The 21,304-nt window shown below is 38.3% G+C and overlaps 1 long non-coding RNA gene across 1 annotated transcript in view; it reads left to right on the forward strand.

Moving 5' to 3' along the window:
- Positions 1–21,304, forward strand: part of LOC125241748 — a 50,818-nt gene that overhangs the window by 7,183 nt on the left and 22,331 nt on the right. The window contains exons 2-5 of the long non-coding RNA XR_007178761.1: positions 3,953–4,025; positions 15,173–15,238; positions 15,469–15,564; positions 16,025–16,180. This is a non-coding gene — a long non-coding RNA (uncharacterized LOC125241748). The remainder of the gene's footprint in view (positions 1–3,952; positions 4,026–15,172; positions 15,239–15,468; positions 15,565–16,024; positions 16,181–21,304) is intronic.

Consider the following 21,304-nt stretch of genomic DNA (forward strand, 5'->3'; position numbering starts at 1 on the left):
TGGAGCTACGTGACTGGGGTTTCTATGACAAAATCTGAATGACAAACTTTGCATTCGTGCTTGGCCTTCCGGTGGATCATTGTAACGTCTAATTTGCAACCATTTTCAATACAAATTTATTTACGACATCTTGAATATTTATAATGGTTTCTTTTCCACATGTTTAGGCAGTATCTTTTAGAGGTTTCTAATATAATGCATTTGTAAGTTTCAAATAGAAATATTTTTTTCTGATTTTCACACTATTTCGACTGATCCTCTTATACAGAAATGTAGCATTTATATTGAAATATAGTTATCTACTGAACGTTATTTAAAAATACGTAATTGTCATCAAGATTAAAGATGAAGTACCTATAAATAAAAGAGCCTCTTACTTTGACCCTACTCGTAAACTCAGTTCACAGCCTGGTAGGTAAAATAAGTTGGCAGTACCTACACGTATTTACACTTCGATGAATAGGTTTGGTTTACTTATTCAGTATTCTACCTCTACGGGACGCAATGGTCACGTCACGACTACTTAGGGAGGTGATAATTAACACTTGCCTCGCCAGTGCGTACGGAATCAGTCGCACTACTATGTTAAGCATGGTAGATTTGAACTTTTACGATTTTTACACATACTTAAAATTGGAAACGGTACTTAATCGCTTATAACTATGTTTTTAAACTAACCTCCGACGTTTCAACGTTCGACGTCACATTCGGATTGATAAGTAAGATCTGCGAGGTGTAAATAGAAAACTGTATTAAATTATAGGCGCTTGGTTGTTTCTTCTCTCGTCGAGTGGCTGGCTAGTGCGTTAACCACGCACCGCGCCGTCCACGCCATGTGACAGAATAATAGTACCTACTAACGTACAGGAAAGACACTTCCTACAAAAGAACGAAGTACGACGAAGGAGGTACTAAGATTGACAGAAGTTCAGGATCGATCGTGGCATCCTATTCTAATGCATGGTACTCTTCAGCTATTTTGATTTCTCAAAAAGCAAGTTAATACCGTATTAGCGCCCTCAGAGGGACGCCCAGTACTTTGATACTGGGGATCCCTTTACGTGCGCTAACCCCAATAATTACTACGTAGCAGTAAGAGCCGACCGGAGCCGGAATTGCCCGGACAGAGTCCAACCACTGGCCAAGTGGCCACGTTCCGTTACGCCAAGTAGAGCGACGCTGCACGCCACCCGCCATTAGCATTAACATCGACTTGGCTGCGTGGCCGCGAATCTACCGTGCACTGGAACGGTAACATACTGTTGTGAATGAATACCCGGCTACGGTGTGTGGGAAGTGCGGCTACGCTTAAGATGCCTAAATTAAAAACCTACTCATGTGAATTTCGTTACTAATTGTGGCTTTCAGACACGGTTCGATGACCGATCTCTTTACAATAAAATATTTTAATAACAATAAGAGAATTTTGTTCTAAAATAATAAATAGTATGGAGATAAAACCGTAGCCATTACTATAGACAATTTAAAAATAAAATACTATTGACTAGCAACCACAAGGGAACTTAATCGCTTACTAATATTTAACTTACAAAATACAATACGACAATATTTTAATTCATATACGTTTTCATGTCGTTTATTATTTATATAATTTTTAAATTGGGTAACTATAACTACCAAAGCCCCGTTCATATTTCTGCATTGCAGTCTGCCTCGTTATGCATGATGTGTATGTGGCCGCCTGCCTGCATGGCGTTCTGATTCCCGCAGGATGCCTTTTGGCTCTTGCAATGCGCCTCATTGCACTCCAACGCCGTGTAGCAATCTGTCACCGCCAATTTGTTAACTGTAAAATCATGATGTAAAATAATCTTACCAGATTTGATTAAAACAATGTTTAGTAATAGCAACGTATAAAGCATGAACGGATACAATAAGGCCCATCTGTGAATCCTGTGATGGACAACTAAGAAGTAACCTATACTGTTTATCCTGGTATCCCGCTTTGCAGAGCTGCGAGGCGGACTGCAATGCAGGAATGTGAATGAGGGGTCTTAACGACCGGCTCGAGAGGAATAGCGTCAGATGATTTAATTCTTAATAGTAGGTCTGTACTGTACATTGCCTTCTCACACTTAGAGACTTTAGTGTACATTACGGTTTCTGTAATTAAGTCCTCGTTACACATTACGTTATGACACTAATAATTAATAATTAGAGTGAGTGGCTAATTAAATTATTTGAGTAATTGTTTCAATTACGTCAACGGTTTCGACAGTCATCCGGTTTGACCACCAACTTCAAATAGCATAATTATCTATGTATATCAACACGAAATAAAAATGTTTTGCGCTACTGGTTGGTTTAATACTTAATTCCAATCCGGTAAAATCGTGTTGATCATGGACAGCTGCCGAGAATGTGTAACAATCGTTAAAATTTTGTTATCTTTCAAAGTGACGTCACGGATTTTAGGGTAAAAGATCAATTTAATTGGTTTTAGTCGGCAGGTAAAAACGGCTCAGGTAGTGTGAACAAAAAAGTGCAAGCAGAAAAAAACAGTTGGCATTGTGCAAACGACACCCTTCGGATCTCGGCACGCATGTAGGGATGCTATTGGGTAGATTTTTTGAATTGTAAAAATATGTAGAAAATAAAATTGGCGGTGATAGAAGTGTGGTTTTACGCTTGCGCATTTAATGAAGTATTTTAACTGAGTACCGATTTATTACTAAATTTTCTTAATTTAAATGACATGTCCGTTTTTGTGTGCCAAATTTCAAGTTAATCGGTCCAGCGGTTTTGGAGAAAATTGGCTGTGACAGACGGACAGACAGACGCACGAGTGATCCTTTAATGGTTCTGTATTTCCTTTTTGAGGTACGGAACCCTAAAAATGGTGTGATAGCTTCGGTTACTTGTTCTTTTTTAAGTATTAAAATAGACATTGTTATTCTTAATTGATAACAACTATCTCTTCACTGACAATAACAATTGCTGAGTACATACATGCTCTTGAATACTAAATCAAAACGGCGAGAATACTTACAAAACCCGTATAAAATAGTACCAAATTACCAATAGGTAATGAATTTATAAGTAAAGTAAGTCGTTCATTTGCTGCCTTCTCAGTAAAAGTACAAAATGTTATAATGACTGTATTACAACTTTTAGAGGGAGGCAGCTGTACTGCACAAATGAGATCATTCGAGCCCACTTAAGGCCCGCGTTCCAGACTCCCGTTAATTCAATCATATGTGCCTAACTTCACGCTACGACGCGAGTTTGGATCGACTCCACCGCGCCTTTGTCCTGACGCCACGCCATTGTCAACCGGAAACGGGTGACCATTGATAAAACAAATCAACACGTTTGCTGCTAGTGTACGCTTAGCTTGGAATTAATCATTAATTTAAGCAACAAGTTGTTCGAAAATATTTGTAACAACAAATTGAAAGAGCCCACTCTGCTTATACACCCTGTTTTTATTGAATTCCGTTAGCTTTAAGGGGCATCTTAACTCTACCGGTTATCGAGTTCTTAAATAAAATAAAAATAATTACTGAACACGTGTTCAGTTCAATTCAATTGCTAATGTTATTTATTTTGACATATATTATAACTTGAATATTGTTCTTAAGGGTCACTTCACTCACTTCCTTCATTTATGACATTCATAAGAAACTCACTGTGGACAAATAGCTGACTTATCGTGTCACTGACCTATAGGTAACTAATCATGTGTAACAAATGATAAGACGCTATATTAAGTCAACAAACCCGTGCAAGATAACATATAAACATAAAGTTAAGAAAGCATAGAGGTATTTCCAAATTCACTTACTCCTAATACATATATTGATTGGGTCTTGGAATTCAGGAAGTGTTGGTCACATATATTCAGAATAATGTGTATCAGTGTGTACTGTGCTATGATTATCAGGTAGTATTACCTATTTCATATACTTAAGTATCTCTATCTTGTTCACAGAATGCGTTGCTACACCTGAATACCCTGGTCACGCCATATGGATGGAAAAACATCAAGAACTTACAAACTTCGGGTAAGTTCTGATAAATAATATTTACTTAACGAATGCATAACAAAAAGTACATATTTGAGGACCATCTTATACAGGTTGAACTAGCTATCCCCAACTATCAAAGCTTGTAAATATCATGAGTACTAGATGACAAAATAGTACACTTAAAATAATAGAATAGAATAGAAAACGTTTATTTGGTGAAAATATACAAGTAAAAAAAAAAATGGCCTTAATACCTACAACTTAAACTAAATTCACCAAAAAGGATGCCACTCAGCATATGCCAATGACTAATTGGTATTAGCCACGTCGCTGGTTTTCAGGGCAATCGAGAAAACAGGAGGGGATTTCAATATTTCTATGTGGTGGATGAGGTCGCAATCAACTTTCGTAGAATTATAATAATCCACTTATACATTTAAAAGTTAGTATCTACGCAAATATACAGTAGTACAGCAAATGCAAAATAACTATGAAAAAAAATGGAAATGACAGATCAATTTACTATTAAATTAAGTTAAATTAAATTAGCACGATACGTCTTCTTATGGATTAGAAGTCTCAAGAGCTATATGGTAGTATTTTATTTTAATTTTGAAGGTTCCTACCGACGTTCAGTTCCTAATAGGTGGTGGCAGATTATTCCAACGCTTAGTGGCAATAAAATAGTCTCAGGTACCGTAGCCGAATGACATTTCTGCGACGTGAAACGAAAACGAAACGCCGCGAAAGGTAGTCTGGCTCTGTCGCACCAATACGCACGAGCGATAGAGATAGATATCTACGAGCGTTTCGTTTCGTGAGCGTTTGTGCCATTCGGCTACGTACCCTGGAACCTTACTGGGTTTGCAACAATAGATAATTATACTTATAAAAGTAAACATTTGTATGCATGTATATTAAACGCCAAAAGTTAATATATAAAGGCTAGAAGTGAAAATGTAAGGTTAATTATACAGTAGTTGGGTGTATGGTGTTGAGAACAATAGCCACAGTACTGATATCTCACTACAAGCCGTTAAAAAACAAGCCCGCTATTGTCGCATTCCGATAACTTGGTGACATGTCCTTCTCCGCCACTGAGTGTGCGCGACTGCGCGTGCACCTGTACGCGAAACCAAAATATTTGTCAACTAAAGAAGCCTACTTTGTTTTTTAGGGTTCCGTAGTCAACTAGGAACTTATAGTTTCGCCATGTCTGTCTGTCCGTCCGTCCGTCCGTCCGCGGATAATCTCAGTGACCGTTAGCTCTGAAATTTGGTACCAATATGTATATCAATCACGCCGAAAAAGTGGTAAAATAAAAAGTGGAAAAAAATGCTTTGTTAAGGTGGTCCCCTACATGTAAACTGGGGACTGTTTTTTTTTTCATTCCAACCCCAACGTGTGATATATTGTTACTATTCCAAATTTCAAGTTGGCATTAGTAGTTCTCGAGATATTTAGGAATGTGCAGACGGACAGACAGACGGACAGAGTCGCACCATAAATCCTGTTGTACCTTTTTGGTACGGAACCCTAAAAATGAATAAGGGTTTACTCTAATCGTTTTTTGATAATATTAATATTTTCGGAAATAATCGCTGCTAAAGGAAAAAAAAGTGTGTCTAACTTTTGAACCATATGTTTTAAAAATATGAAAAAATCACAAAAGTAGAATTTTATAAACACTTTCTAGGAAAATTGTTTTGAACTTGATAGGTTCAGTAGTTTTCGAGAAAAATACGGAAAACTACGGAACCCTACACTGAGCGTGGCCCGACACGCTCTTGGCCGGTTTTAATTATTTTTACGGTCAGTTGTCGCATAATTTTAATATAAGTAGTTGATCTTTATCTTTATCATACTTAATTTATTAACTGTACTGTTATAATACTGTTTACGTCTAGATTCCTTTGGCTGTCAACCTTGTTACCTGAATGTGGAATTGTGGATAAGGAATATCTAATACTGTCAGGCGCTGGTATACCCAAGCAATCGACAGGATTTTTCCCACATCAACAGAAGATCCACACGATTCGCATGTCGAAAACTCTTTCTTATTCGATAACTTGTCATCTTTATTTTCTACTTGTACATCGATCTGTAATTTTATCATCAATCAACAAGTAGGTACCTACTTACGAAGGTTCTCACGACGCTTAAAGATAATGGGTTCCTCGCTGTGTGAGGGAGAGTAATTATAAACCGGAAAATTACGTCTTGCGGTCCATGGTAATTTCCGTGAACTCTCGTTCGTAATCTGCGAAGACCTAAGGTTAGCCTTTATCTAACTGTTGCTATGGAGACTTAACAGATATAATATTGTGTAAACAGCGATATTAAATGTGTTTCCAGCAGACATGTGTCCAAATGATAGTAATGACACAGTATAATAATGAGTACTATCGTACAGTATGGCTACTTCCGCTCCCCGCTGAAAGCGCCGCCCACCCGCTCCGGTTACCTCACAGTTACCGCCTGTCAAAAACGCGAACAGTCGACCTGTCATATCTCACTCATACAAGCACGGTATGCGTTCACCTACACGAGCTTAGAATGTGTGCTAGGAACGCGCCTCTTTCATATATTTGATCGTCAATGTGGCTATTTCCCTCTCCTTCAGATAATTCGGCTAAAGTGGCAATATAATAATAGTGTTATATACTAGATTTTTCCATGATTACAACATTTATAAATATCGTTTTCGGGCAAGTTCTACTACAGTGGCCGGTAGTGAGGACTGTATTGGCGTCACTCTCCGCGCTGTTGGACGACTGCCAAACGAGTCAAAGCAATAACAATCAGATCTTCTGTGCGATTTCACGTTAACCTTCTGGTTGATAATGATTGTAGGTACACATTTTCTGCTACGAAAAATTTGAGGTACTTGCTGGTAAGCAAGGACGATATTAATAATACCGGCACCGACAAAGAACATTCAAAAAAGCGTACCCCTGAAATGTATGGGCCTTTTAGGCTTAAAACTAGATGGCGCTGTTTCGCAGCCTGGAAGTGGTCAAAATCATATTTTCCTCAAATATTTTTGCGTGTTTTTATTTTTTATAAGAACAAATGACGTGCTTCTTTATTTTAATATCATGACATCACGTCAATACACATTTTGAACAAAATAAATTTGTAGGCATCATCAGTGTAGTTATGATAGCATTTAATAGGTGGCGCTAAAAAATTGAGGTACGATTCTTAGTATGAAGACTGTAAATCCATACTAATATTATAAATGGGAAAGTGACAAGCGTGTGTCTGTTTGTTTGTCCGTCTTTCACGGCAAAACTGAACTACAAATTGACGTGATTTTTTAAAGTGGAGTTAGTTGAAGGCATGGAGAGTGACATAGGCTACTTTTTGTCTCTTTCTAACGAGAGCAAAGCCGCGGGCAAAAGCTAGTCCTATATAAACCATCCTTGCTGGTAAGGAATTATATAAAATTTTAGTTAACGGTAAAGGAATATTAGTTATTATTATTGTAGGTCGGTTACTAAAGACCATTAAAATAAAAACAACGAGTGCGTCAATAGATTACGACCGTGACGTCTTCCGTGGGTTTGATACGATACGGCGCAGTTTCATAATGCTGCATTCACACATGTACAGTCAACCAACCCTAACGCCCCCGTTGGAACCCTAGGCCACTCTACGACCATGTCAACATGACAAGCAGTACGAGATTTCTTACAATCTGATTTACAACGTCACTACCTCTATAATGACATAGTTCTACAGTGGCCTAGGGTTCCAATTGGTTGACTGTACTGTAAACTAGTGTAAACAGTCATGGTCGCGACGACAGTGAATGGTAATGATATAACATTCGCGATAAGAGCCTTTAAAACTAAACTGTCAACGAGCGGTTTACTCTTGTATATGCATATTAATTTAAATATTAAATAATATGGTTACCCGACTTATTTTTCTCTCTTCGACATGCGCATCATGTTTTTTTTTTACATTTTACTGTACTAACTGACAACACAGTGGGAAATGATCATGAATACGTAGCCGAATGGTCCGACGCCAAACGAGCGATATCGCGATACGCAAGCGCGATAGAATAGCCATTCGGCTAGCCACCCTGTTTAGAAAGAGATTAGGTACTTCGGAATTCTAATCTTGTACCAATTACTTTATCATTTAGTGTCAAATGGCGCATTGGCGCCTAGGTGACTGAATCTGTTAATTGGTTGTACCTAGTCGTAATGTTGCCCTGCCAATATCAAAAATACGGACCGGTTTCTTAAAAATATGAGTAGGTATGATTATAAATATTTATAATTCATTAATACATAATGTATCTGATTTTTAGATCGAAAATGGCTTAACAGACAATTGAAATAAAAACAATATACACGTTGCGTGAACAATAGTTATTTGTTATACAAGGGGGCAAAGTTGTATTTTAACGCCGAGTGTGGAATTGAAAAACGAGCAAGTGAAAGGATTCTATAGTTGAACCACGAGCGAAGCGAGTGGTTCGAGAATAGAATCCTGAACTTGCGAGTTTTTTAACACACGAGAAGTAAAATACATTTGCACCCGAGTGTAACACAAAACTTTTCCCCTCACTATAGCGAGGAAACTACAACGCAAGAAATGCGTTTATCAGTGGTTCCAGTAGTTCCACACGTGGTAAATCATTTGTATTACTAGATTCACATACTTTTATCAGTTTTAAAGCAATTAATTTGACTTTATTCAAGGTCAAATTACTTTACCCACTAGTGGATAAAATGCGTTTTAGCCCACTGGTATTAAAGGACAAAACACGTGTTTCCGAGCTAGTGAGGGGAAAAGTTATTTTTCTTATTCCTGAGAGGTCTCCTAACACCGTTTCCGCGTAGCAGTAAGTGCGTTTTCACATTATCCGATCCGACATCGGATGTCGGACCGATATCCCATACATTACTGGCGCCATTTTCGATTTTTTCTATGGAAATCCTTCCGACATCCGATATCGGATCGGATAATGTGAAAACGCACTAAATCTGGTAGGCAGCTGCCCTCACTACCCCTTAAAGAAAATACATCCTGCAAACGTATTAATGTTGTCTCATGTAAAATTAGAATTTTTTAGTAAGGTAGCATCTTAACAACTGGTCTATCGACCTGTCACCTTATAAGTTATAAGAACACAGAGACTGTCATACCGATCGATATGGAATGTTATTGTGCAGTCAAGTTGTCATTAAATCATCCCGCGTCATTGCGCGCTGGCATAATCGCGGGACGCGTTGTAAACAACCTTATCAAATGTAAGCTAATGTTATCAATGCAGTGAATGGACGCAGCACTCCCAATTGCCTCGATAAGGCCAAAGTCAAGCTTGCTACTGAAACCTACAGTACCTTCAGAAAATAGAGTTGTACATTTTTCATCACACCCGCACTTTAAATGTGCTATTGCACGCAAGCGGAGCGTGAGTTATAGAAAAATCGTTCTCCCAAGGGAATAATGAAATTTCTTGTACCGTACTTAACTTTTTTTTACATCTATTTACATATTTTTAGGGTTCCGTACCTCAAAAGGAAAAAACGGAACCCTTATAGGATCACTTTGTTGTCCGTCTGTCCGTCCGTCCGTCCGTCTGTCAAGACCCTTTTTCTCAGGAACGCGTGGAGGTATGAAGCTGAAATTTATATCAATTACTCAGGTCTACTGTCCCTTGAAGCTGTGAAAAAATCAAACTTCTAAGCCAACGCAATCAAAAGATACAGCCGTTTATGCCGCAAATTTTCGACACTTGCAAGGGAATCAAAACCTACAGGGTGCTTCCCGTGAACTCAGAATCTTGAAATTTGGTACGAAGCAACGTCTTATAGCATAGATAAAGGAAAAATTACGAAAACCATTAATTTTTAGTTACATCACATAATATATTTTTTTTAATAATTTTAACCTTACTACCCATTTCCTCATAAACGCGTAGAGGTATTAAATTGAAATTCATACCAAATACTCAGGTCTATAATACCTTTAAGCTGTAACAAAATCAAACTTCTATGTTTACGCAATCAAAAGAAACAGCAATTTAAGCTGCATATTTTGAAACTGAACTTTGTAAACCTTGCAGGTTTGTACGGAACCCTCGGTGCGCGAGTCCGACTCGCACTTGGCCGGTTTTTTACATTGCGAGTGTGATGAAAAACATTGTGTGTAACTCGTCGGGGAGTATGAATATTACTAACTCGAGTCTTTAAATCGCTCCGGCAAGCCGTCGCGATTTAACTTACTCTCGTTAGTGATATTCAACTTCCTCCCCTTGTTGCACAATGTACTATTTTTGTTAAACTTAATTAAAATAAAAAAATCTTTATGTTGACAATGTTTAATGTAGGAATGAAAACCTGACATAGTACCTATTTAAAAGGATACAAATTAAGTATAACTAATGCAACAAACCAGGCAAAACAATAGGTACCGCGTCAAACAGCCATTTGTGCTTCGATGACGTTCGTCGTTAATAAAAAGGTCAGCGAGAACGCTGCATGGAGCCGACAGACGGGCTTGAATGACGGCGGTTGTAAAAGTTGGCGAAAAAGCGAGTGGCATTGAACCGGCACCGCACGGCGAATGCACCGCCGCCGCCGCCGCCGCCGCCGGGCCCGTTAGCTTTAGCCGAGGTCAGGGTATCGTACTTTATTGATTTGCATAGCTTCTTATTATATGTGAACTCCTGGTCGAGATCGACGATATACTATCATTTTGGAAGTCCTTATAATGATGGCGGTACACTTGTATTGACTCCGAAATATAAATATATGTAGGTATAAATAATTTATTAACCCCCGACGCAAAAACGACGGAGTGTTATAAGTTTGAGGTGTCTGTCTGTCTGTTTGTCTGACTAGGTGTGTGTCTGTCTGTGGCATCGTAACTCCCGAACGGATGTACCGATTTAGATTTAGTTTGTTCTGTCTGAAAGCTGAGTTCTTAGCCATGTTTCTTGAAAATCGGTCCAATATGACGCGGTCGGGGGTTTTTTCAAAATTTTAATTTCGTGGTTAGGTTATGAATTTTTGTACTAACTATGTATGTTTTAACTGATACCTATACGCAGGTTTCATGAAGGTATCGAGAATTCGAGATAACCTTATCGGGTTAACGGTATTTTTTATAAATTAGTTTATAAATTGTTGTAACTACATAAATAAACGCTCGTTAGTGTCTTGGAGTCTAAATAGGTATGACGTTAACTTCAAAAGTTTAATTTGATCTGCAGGTTAGATAACTTTGCCTTATCTTGAATAAATAAAACTGTAAAGAACAGTTGGAACAGTGTTATTATCGAAAAAATGGTTTTGTCCAGGTGTCTGTGTAGGCTAGGTACATAATTTCAGTCTGATATGGACGGGGCAGAGGTCATCGTGGAGCTTTAGCGACGAAAGACTACTAGAAGGCTGTACGACCATTCATGCCCGGTGATACGCCTATTATTTATATATTGCCTTATCTGATGCGTGCGTTGTTTACAACTTGCAACGCAGTTCCTTTGAACGATAAACGCAATGCAGGTTTAATAGTGACTACAACACGGGTACACGCTGCGACGTATTTGCGCAAATTGTTTTGTGCTTGTTATTGTATGTTTATATAAATTTGATAGATTTTACATTGATATTTTTCATGCTATAGGTGAAAAATTTATGAAGTCGAGCGGATACCATGCCCGGTATAACCTATAACCTAACCTACATTGATATTTGGGTAAATACCTAAACATGTAGAAAAATGAGTCGCAAGTATGATATGCACACTCACGTGATTAACCTGTGTATAATAATAACATAAGACACCTACTTCGATCTATTGTATTGTAACCCGTTCGCTGTCGGTATCACCATCACGTCGTTTCGATATTCGACCCCACACAGGTATGGTTACATGGCTGCGAACTTTGTGTAGTTAACTAATTGCCAATGCGAACGTGTTAAGTACCTAAATCATTAATTAAATATTAAAAAAAAAAAATGCATATTACACGGCGCGGTAGGATAATAGTTCATACGTTTACCTACTCGCTTAATAAAGCGCCAAAAAAGCAAACCGTGACTCATCGTATTTTATTTTACGTAGGTATTTTAAATATAATGCATTTTTCATCACATTTGCTGTTAAAGATCTTATTGCATCTACGTGTAGGTACTAAAGGAAATAGTACTATTTTGTTCCCACGGGAGTTAGTTAAGTATTGTTATACATACATACATACAATCACGCCTGTTTCCCATATAGGGGTAGGCAGAGCACATGAAACTGCTAAAGTTACAGTGCCACTCTTGGCAAATAAGGGGTTGAAAGAAAACGAAACTGTGACATTGCAGTTTATTTATTTATTTAGTCGTATGGCATCAATTTAAAAATAGGCAAATTATTTCTACATTTCAAATGTCAATATTCAGGGAGCTTAGCCAGTCAGCTGCATCGGGTGTGAGATGTAGCAAGTCTTCTGGCAGCCCTCGATATGAACGAAGGGGGCAGCGCTGGATTATGTGTTCCATGGTCTGGTCTTCCTCGCCGCAATCGCACAGGGCTGAAACCCTCCATCCCCATTTGTGTAGAAGGTAGTTGCATCGACCGTGGCCCGTTCGGAGTCTATTTAGGCGACACCACTGCCTTCTCGGCAGTTCAAAGCCTGGAAGTCGACATTGCAGTGACAGGTTGCCAGCCTCTCGCCTACGCCACAATTTACCCCATATCCCACAGTCGCCTTCTACGACACCCACGGGAAGAAAGGGGGTGGTGAAATTCTTAACCCGTCACCACACGGAAAACATATTGATTGAGTATTGTTATAACATTTATATTACCTACTCTTCTTAGTTCTTTCCTATTTAATATAAATATTATGCCAACAGCAGACAGCTTTACAACAATTGTCGGAGCTGTATTTCGTCCACGGTGCGGCGCAAATAGTTTGAAATACGTCTCATTTCATGAGCTGTCACCATGACAAGTCAAATAGCCCCCCTGTTGATTATCCGCGCCCCTCTCCTTCACGCCGAGTTCGCCGATTGACTCAACCCAATTACGCTCCGAGTGATTGATTTCAAAGCTAACAGGTTTGGCTCGGAAAATCTCGTATTATCCCGTTCTTTCATAATAATGTGATGCTGATGACATTATGTTCAATATAGTACAAATATCGCTTTTGCTACAGAGTTACAGGCTGAAATACCCATTGTGTCTGGATTGGCGTTGTCGTTTTTAAACAACCATTATGTACTTTGAAACTTTGAGAAAGCAAGTATATTTCCATAAAAACTTTTTGGGTACCGAGCGACTTTATTGCGTAGTTTGTTCTAAATGAAGGCGTTTGTAGGCGTTTAAACAATAGGTCTGAATTACCCCTTTGCTCGATTTTTACATTACATTACATTTATTTTCTCGAGTATTTATTTCAAATCAACTCCAAAATCATTCATTTTCAGGCAGCAAATGGTTAGATACATTACACGATAGGTTTAATACAAACTTAAAATCTAAGTTATTGTAATGACATTAAACTACTATTAGGTATGTACTTACTTACTGGAAATTGTTATTATATACTTAATCGTAATATCTTACATTTATTTTCTTTATTGGGGAAAACAGACAATACAGAAAGGAGATTTAGTTTATACATACATTTTCCTTAACTAAGATAAAACATGTATGGAAATGTTTGCTATACCCTTATAGGGTCCATAAGAGACTGCATGTACTACCTAATTGTAACATCTTTTGTATATTTACCATGGTGCAATAAATATTGATTGATTGATGTATTGTATAGGTACTATCAGTTTTACATCATACAAATAAAACAGTAGGTACCTATTTTATAAGTTACAATACTCCCAAGGAACTTGTGTGTAACGGCCCTTGTTTAGTTGCCTATATTCCAATAACGTGTCGGCGGCTCGATCAGCAAGCAATATGGCAAACGCCGAGCCACCATTGCGGGGGATGATAGGCGCTCCGCGGCCCGCCGCCGCGGCTCCGCAGCCGCCGCCTTCCGGTGCGGCCAGGATACCACGCGAGCGGCGGACGCGACAACCATAGCTAATAAATGATATTCGCCTGGTTTACGACAACTGTTGTCCTCACCTTGAAGACTTAACTAAAACTTATGGAGTCAAATTACTCCCAACGCAATTAGGCTGGTAACTACCATTAATGTTGGTCATGTCCGTAGATCACGTGTATTTGTGACAGCGCGGTACTCCTTCACGTACATTGACAAAGAGGATTATTACTGTCAAGATAAAAATAAATCTGCATTATTTACTGCTCTCGACACAGGATTGAACCATTTACTTACTTAAACCATTTCCTTTTACAATCAACAATAAGAGAACCAAACAAAGGTGTGGCAGCTTCTAATCGAGCTTAAATGTTTCTTGATGTTTCCGGTGCACGTTTATGCGATGCCATTGTTGACAATTTCTTAAGTAGGAATTAAAGATATGATCGATATGTCTCGCTCCAACGTACGGTTGTCGCTGCCGCCACCGCCGGCCGCGCGAGTTCGTGGCCCGGCCGCGCCGCCCGGGCCAGCGCGCGTGCGCGCTGTGATCGATCTTCAAAAACCGCACGCTTTTCCAATACCCGCCAGAGCTTGGATACAAAACCTTATTGCTGATAAATTATAAATTAAATGGCATACCTACTTAACTTACCAAGGTGTACATTTTATTTTGATTACTTACATAAACACACATGTTCAGTTTGTAATTAATGACGTTTCGAGTTTAAGCGGGATTTTAGTTATTCATATTCTTAACGTGATTGTTTTGTTGTATTTTGTTACAGTTTCTATTGTGTGATTCTCTTTAGTGGCGTGAATATTTTTTTTAAATAAAAATACAATTTAGAATTTACCGTTTTTAACAGTCAAGGCAGTCTAATTCCAGCCATTACTTACTGTACGATCCATAGCGGTTCGGGAGGGTAGGCAGACAAATGTTATTTTATAATATTACGGCTTTAATGTGGGTAGCGACAGCACCGCGCTCGCAAACGCTTCCTTCCTCCGTCCCATTCACTCGCAACCCCGTCTCGCGTCTGTTTCGTTCACTCCTACGGTAATAACACGCATGGTCACTTGTTGAAACTGTGCCGCGCCATAATTCTATGTCATTGAGTTCGAATCGCTTGTTTAACGATATTTTCTCTGTCAACAGGTATGGAACTGCTGATAGCAAAAATTGACTATTACGACATATTCTTAAACCAATTCGAGCTCATCGGTAAGTTTGACTGTGTTTATTGACTAAGTCTGCTTAGTGAATAAGTGATACCAAATATTATGAAATTTGTATATGTTATTGCTGAAAGCGAATTGTTCTTATTATTAACCTTACTGCCTGTGCTAAGCAGCTGCGCTAAGCGTGTTTTGTGCGTAAATGCGACCGTTTGAAATGTGTAGTGTGTGTGTTTAGCCAGCAGGTGTGTAAAGGAAGTGCTTTGGTTGTTACAGATATAATCCGGATCCTGTCGGCGCGCGCGCACGAGGAGAGCGAGGAGCCGGTGCTCATCTAGACCGGACCACCGCCATGGCCTTACCTCGCCACAGGTAAATATTGATCCTTCATTCCATTTACTAGCGTATATTTAATTTTAAGAAACTATATAATAAGATTATTTATATTTTGTTAAGCTTTGTATGTTCTTATCAAGCGAATTGGAATCTTTATTTTTGCAATTGCGAATGTGTAGTTTTATTGCGATATTTATTTACATCGTTAAATTTAAGATTATTTAAACTAATATTGTACAATCCCTATAATTTTCTGGTATAAAAGGTTACCCTAGGTCCCTAGGGACTTCTAGAATATCTACAAAAGTGTCTTGTATAGAATTAGATTTCTCATAACAAGAGTAATAAGTAAATTCATCAATAATTACCGACCAAAAATAGCGTCTATATAATTTACTATGTCATCTGCAGCGACTGAATTAGATTTAAATTTTCCTGGCGGTATTGAGATAAAAATACAAGTTATTTGAATCGGCTTTGTAATGGATTTCGACAGCGGGCGAGACTGGCGAGAGTTGCACGGCGCGACGCGGGCGTGCGGCGGCGCGGCGGCGGCGCGCGGGCGGCTCGCCCAGGTAGGTCCCGCTCGCTACCCTGACGCTACCCGCGCCCGGCCCGCCTCCGCGCCCCGATAACTAACACCACCTCGCAGGTATGCCTCACTCGATGTCCAACTGCCCCAGTAGCCTCCATCTTGCCTACAATGTTGATACAGGATCAAAACCTGCTTAAATGTGTTTTCATTCGATGCTTTTTTGATTCCCTTTTTGGAGTAACTGGGCAAGATAGGGTTGAATAGGATGGAGAGCTTTTCAACTTTTTTATTTAGTTTTTATTTTCTAACTGTTTACACACTACTATTCTGGTTACTTTGGATTCCTGTGACAATCTCATTTATAGTATGATCGGAGAATAGGAATTGCCAGCTGAGTGTGATATAAATAGAGGAAACCGAATCATATCACAAATGCTTGCAAATGCTATTCTAACCGATATTTCTCAAAAAATGCGCGGAAGCACGATTTGCCAATCAATAATAACCAAAAACTCAATGTGTCTTTGTACATGCGCCAATGTGATCCGGCAATGTTGATTGAATGTCCAAAGGGGCGTCATTCTACATCAAAAAGCCTTAAATGATGTATATTTTTCGCAATCTAGTATTAACCTCAATCGCTAACACGTATTTCTGCGCATGTTTGAGACTAAAACCTTTTTTTATGATTTAACTTACTGTATTTACGTATTTCTTTGTTTTGACCGGATTGTGTTTTGGACACAGGTATGCAATGCGATTTTTTATTGTGACTTGATTATTAATTCCCGAAATCATACCCTCCTTTCCCTTTCCTACAAGTTTTTCGCCAACTACATCCTACCTATTTAAACCAATGAAAAAGGATTCGTTTTATTTTAATCTCGGTAGGTACCTATGCAGTAGGTTCAAAGAGCAAACTTTTAGAAAAGTCGTAAGTAGGACTTGTTAGACAGTAGATCTGCTAATAATGTATTTGGCAATTTTGAGATCTTAAGGACTTCATTAAAATTAAGCTTAATGCAACACATCTTGCAAACATGAAAAATGAAAATCTATTTATTAAAAATTCGGCAAATTAAAAAAGGCAAGAAAAGTAAATATGTAATGTTTCAATACACGATACGGACACAATAAGGTTTGTATGTACCTCTACATAATAAAGACAAAATAACTTATAGGGAATGCAATTGTACAAAAGAATAGCATCTTTCACACGAATTGTCGTCCTTCGAGGAAGATTACTTATTTGTTCCGTTTAATAGTGTACCATTAAATATCACACCGCACCGTAAGGCTGATTCTGTTTTAAATCTTTATCAAGGTGTTGTATTGTTATGATATGAATTAAACGAGGGCTACACACGAGGGCCATGGAGCGTGCCATGCTCGGTATCAAGATTCGAGATCGGGTAAGGAATGTCGAGATCCGTCGTCGCACCAAGGTGCAAGACGTTGGTTTCGTCATTACCAAACTAAAATGGAGTTGGGCGGGACATGTTGCTAGGCAGAGTGATGGTAGGTGGACAAAAATGTTAACGGAATGGTGGCCGCTTACAGACGTAAGAAGCGCTTGGCATCCGTTAGCTCGTTGGGTGGACGACATCCGCAAGGTTGCGGGTCACAAGTGGATGAGACTAGCTCAGGACCGGGATACATGGCGTACTAGAAGAGAGGCCTATGCTCAGCAGTGGGCGATAAAGGGCTGACATGATGATGATGATACACACGAGTATACGAAAACGAAAGACATGCTTATTCATAATGGTTAATATGCACAGTGGGTGACATAAAGAACGTATCACATCATAAAACAAAATCAAAACAGATGAACAAATGAAAATCAGCGTCAGAGTGTGCGGCGTGCATTGTTGCTTGCATGGTCCGGGAAGGAACTTTCGCCGAGTTCCGCGAAGCGAGCCGCTGTGCGTCCCGCTTCTGCGGCCGGTAACGAGAGACACCAATACGTATTTTAATAACTTCGCGGAGATACTGATCGATGAATCCAGTGCGTCCCAAGCAGATATTATAATTTTGTATATACGACGTAATACATTAGCTTATACACGTCCATATTCTCGAAAATACTCTCAAACTCGCACGATAATTTAGACCGTATTTTGTAACAAAAGTTTTTATAAGATTAAATATATTAGTTAAATAGTTATTATATTACAAAATTGACAACACACATGATAATGTATCTAAGTACGTTATTTTATATGAAGCGCTGTACTTCTTGATGTTGAGTAGGTAAATTATAATGTATTTAACCATATGTAAAGCCTGACAAGATTTTATTTGAACCTGAAGGAGTGTCGCTACAAACCGCTTTCATATGGCAATAAAGTGCGGACGTCATATAAAATGGGGACAGCGTGTACTGGTTTCGCGTTAATATTTGCAGAAAACTAAAACATGGTTTTAGACAATAAAAATGTAATAAGCAAGGTTTGAATACTCGCTACTTGTATCCGCATAGCCTAAAATACATGAATCTTGTGCGTGTATCGAATTCGTCAATGTTTTTGCGTGGGACCTTGTTTTGTACTGGGAGCAATGATGGAACACCCTCCTTATTTCTATGAATATTTTTCACGGCAGAGCTACACACACCATAAATAAGAACAAAAAATATATTAAGCTAAATCGAAACCAACTAATCAATACAGGAGAACCGCACTATAAAACGTCAGTACCGGACGTGTCAACTATATGTGAACGACCGATTTCGGAACATTGTTATCGAAATGCTGTGAAATCCTTCATCCTTTTTTGAAAAACTTTTCTTCTTGTTTATTACATCACTGACATTCGATGACTTTCGATGACGGGTGTCAAATAGTAATCCTTGCCAGTAAAAGAAATTAGTTCAGCTGAAAATCCGCAACGCGGCGAGGGTCAAATAAAAACTTGACAGGCTATACCAACAACATGCTAATATCAATCAGATGTTAACAACAAAAAAGTAATCAAAAGATGCAAAACTTAATTCGTTACTAATAACTAGATATTGCATATTGAAGATATGGGTCGTATGTACAGACAACTTTGGTACCTATACTCAAAAAACCATATTTTATTCGTAGGAGATTAGAGCCCTGAAAGCAGAACCCTGAGTTGCAAACCACGTCTGTATAAAGTTACATACCCACGGAGGATGAACTAAGCTGTAAACGGCTTTACATATTTTACACTGAATAATCCAAAGCATTGTTAGGTTGTTACTAGAGGCTGAAGCAAGCCCAAATAAACAATGAACATTATATCATAAAATTTGCAATAACCAATAACCCATGAAAGCCATTGTAACCGAAAGCAGGTAAGGTCAATACGAGGGTCATGCCAAAAGAAATTAGATACTCAAAATTTACATACTTTATTCTTTATTACAGCTATCTATTTTTTCGAAGTATTCACCGTGAACACGTATACACTTTTCCATCCGTCTAAACCACTTAGAAAATACCGATGACCACTCTTCTTTAGACACCTCAGAAATTTCATAATTATACGCAGCCAGGGCGTCTTCTTTGTTCTCAAATCTCTTTCCTTTTAATTTTTCTTTAATTTTAGGAAAAAGGTAAAAATCACAGGGGGCTAGGTCAGGGGAATATGGGGGGTGGGGCAGAATAGTTACGTTTTTTGAGCTGAAATAGTCAAGTGTTCTAGCGGAAGTGTGCGGGGCAGCGTTGTCGTGGTGCCAGAGCAGGTGCGGGGTTCCTGACTTCGGCCGCTTGTCACACCAAGCTGACAGTACTCTTGGGGCACAAACTGTCACATACGGGTCCATATCGGGTCGCATATATTTTTTTGTTATATCTTCTATGCGCATAACAACTTATGGCATCATCATCAGTGCGCATACATATGGGAATTCATATTATTTTTTGTCATACTTCGTTTGCTCTAATAATTAGTGTCATACTTAGTAGATGTCATATACTTTTTATACATACAAATTTAAATTATAATGAATCAAATGTCATACCAACTAACAGCACACTTATTAGGTATGATAATTATTTTATGTATAACGATTTCCAGCATATGTATTTATTATCAGGCATAATAGTTCACTAACAGAACTCTCCTTGAAACATTCATCAAATTGAAACATCAGTATCTAAAATCTACATTTGAGGGAAAGGAAGGTTTTATTTTTCTATTTGTTTTTTATTACAATAAAAAGTTGTTTTCTGTTTGCTCACGGTCAACCTAACACGCTTGTCCTCGCTTCGCTCGTCGTCGCACCTAACTGGACTCTGTCACATGAGATTTGTTTTACTATACTTATTATTAAATTAAATTCGCATCTTATACAATTATAAATGAAACATATGAAGATCTCAGAGAATAACCTTCTTTTCCATAGTCTCTGAAAAGTAAATATGAGAGAAAGAAAGGTGTTCTTCGTCTATTTGCTTTTTATTACAATAAAAAGTTATTTCCGTTTTGCTCACGGTCAACCTAACACGCTCCTCCTCGCTTCGCTCGTCGTCGCACCTAACTGGACTCTGTCACATGAGATTTGTGCTACTATACTTATTATTATACATTAGATTGGCGCCTTAACACAGTTATAAACGAAACGTATTATGATTTCTAAATATATGACATCATTTTTTGTATACAATATTAATACTATCCATAGTAATACATCGAACTGAAGACAATTATGCTCAGCAATGTTATGACTTAAAATTTTATGAAAATAAAAAATATTGCAATAATAAATATGATATAACACAGCTATGACGTAAAACAAGTATGTTCAAAAATGATTCTGACATCAAAGTTTTATAACATACAATGTTATGTAAATAGTGCTCTGACAATTGAAAATATAACAATAGTTTATAGGCCACCAGAATGTAACCCGTCACATACCATTCTGAATTAACTGCCTTTTGATCTTCTAGCACTATTGTAGCAATATCCCGTCTTGCAGAAAAATGAGGCAACCATTTGTTTTTGTGTACTTCCGGTTCGGCGACATTTTGTTGGTGTCGGTTCATCTACAAAACACCATACTGTGGACTGTCGCTTTGTTTCGGGATCGTAGTTATATAGCCATGTTTCGTCACCTGTAAGTATATCATATACGTTTTTTTTCTCGCCTGCGTCGAATTTATCTATCATAAATTTGCACCAATCCATGCGACGGGGTTTCTATAAATCGGTGAGCTTGTGCGGCACCCATCTTGAAAAACGCTTATGAAGAGACAGTTTACTATGAAT

Source organism: Leguminivora glycinivorella, chromosome Z, assembly GCF_023078275.1.
Source record: "Leguminivora glycinivorella isolate SPB_JAAS2020 chromosome Z, LegGlyc_1.1, whole genome shotgun sequence".
Lineage (NCBI taxonomy): Eukaryota > Metazoa > Arthropoda > Insecta > Lepidoptera > Tortricidae > Leguminivora > Leguminivora glycinivorella.